Here is a 1,724-nt window from a genome sequence, read left to right as displayed (position 1 = left end):
CAGCTCTCCCGTCTCTCAGCTGCCGTTCAAGATGAAGTCGCCTCAGAGACCGAAGAAGAAAAGTAAAAAACTCAGCTCACTATGGACTAAACGGGGTGAATCAGGAGGTTGTTAGTAGGCAAGTAAAGTCGCCAACAAAGGAGAGTGAGAGTCTCCCGAAGAAAAGTCCTGCACCATTCGTGGAGGGTCAGGTTGTTCATATAGTGAAAGATGACATGGAAGAAAGTGATGTTTGATATTGAGTGAGTGATGATGAGCAGCTGATGATTGTTGATAAGTCTCCAAGTACCTCAGTGACCCAGCAAGAAAATACTAAAGAAATTACAGTGAGGAAGTAGCGGAAACTGTGGAATGTAAGAGTTTACAACCGGTGAAAGAAGGCTATGGTACAGAAAGTAGGAAACAGTTGGTGTTCAACTTTTCACCTCCAGCTCAAGAATATGAAATGGATATGAACACCATTACTGAAGAAGAAAAGAAAGTGCATTTTGAGTACTTTGACAGCAGAGGTGTCAAGACGCCCGAGAGGTATTTGAAGATTCGGAACTACTTGCTGGGTTTTTGGAAGCAAGTGAAACCAAAATATGTTAGAAAAACAGCAGTTCGTGCGGGTCTGAAGAACTGTGGTGATGTAAATTCCATTGGGAAAGTGCACGAGTACCTTGAGAAAATCGGAGCAATAAATTTTGGGTGTCCAGAGAGTAATTATGGCACTCCTTTAATTGTTGGAGTGAAACAGAAAGAAAAGGTAGCCATTCCGAGCAAACCGGTGACAAAGTAGACAGATCGGAAGTGACGCGCCAGAAGCAGAAAAGAAGTGGACGTTTCCATGAGTGAAGGAGGAGGCCTTACCATCAGCCATGACGAATCTGGGGCAATTGTCGACGCCTGTCATATCCCTGAGGCTCCTCGGAATAGGGCCAGTCTGGGAGCTGGGAGGAGTGGAGGCCGGCTTGAGCAGTTTAAGCTCGTCCGCTGTTTGGAACACGACCCAGATACACCAGCTCCATTCTCTGTTGTCATGCATGCACATGCGCTTATTACTCTTGATATTCATGCTCACACTTCCTTAGCAGAAGTAATGGGTTTGTTAGGTGGATATTATGATCCGGCCGCCCATATGTTGCATGTGACAGTTGCAGTCCCCACGAAGGCTGTGAGCTCAGGTGTGGAATGTGACATGTGTCCTGTGTCGCAGAGTGCGGCCTGCACCGCCATACATGAAGGTGGAGTGCAGGTTGTAGGCTGGTATCACTCCCACCCGACTTTCCCGCCCAACCCCTCGGTGCAGGACGTAGAAACCCAGTCTCAGATGCAGCAGTGGTTCGCCCGCCAAGATGCCCCATTCCTTGGCATTATTGTGAGTCCCTATTGCCCCACCAACCGGAGCGAGGCTTCTCAGATCAGATGTATCGTGCTAGACAAACCGCCCCACGAGAATGCTGGCAACGCGGAAGGAGGAGCAGCAGCACCGCTGTCCGGGACGCCGTACAAACTCTCGTGGTCCGTCAGCGAAGTGATTCCAGGGGCGTGGGGGGAAGTGTGCCAGGGCATCAGGCTAGTGGTCGGCGGCGCGAGAGAGGACGGGATGGCAGTCGAGTGGCGGGGGGAATGGCGGGGCAAGTGACCAACTGGGAGAAGCGATAGCGTCCTCAAACACATTACCCCTCATCTGTATGGCCGCTGCAGGCCGGCGCACTACCTCCTCGCTGCTGTGAGAGAGG

At 50.7% G+C, this 1,724-nt stretch overlaps 1 pseudogene; it reads left to right on the top strand.

Annotated features, from left to right (window-relative positions):
• LOC119587388 overlaps window positions 1-1,627 on the top strand; it is a 2,342-nt pseudogene extending 715 nt beyond the window's left edge.
• The last annotated feature ends 97 nt before the right edge of the window (window positions 1,628-1,724 follow it).

Source organism: Penaeus monodon, chromosome 22 (assembly GCF_015228065.2).
Source record: "Penaeus monodon isolate SGIC_2016 chromosome 22, NSTDA_Pmon_1, whole genome shotgun sequence".
Classification (NCBI taxonomy): domain Eukaryota; kingdom Metazoa; phylum Arthropoda; class Malacostraca; order Decapoda; family Penaeidae; genus Penaeus; species Penaeus monodon.
This window is presented reverse-complemented; position numbering and strand designations above follow the sequence as displayed.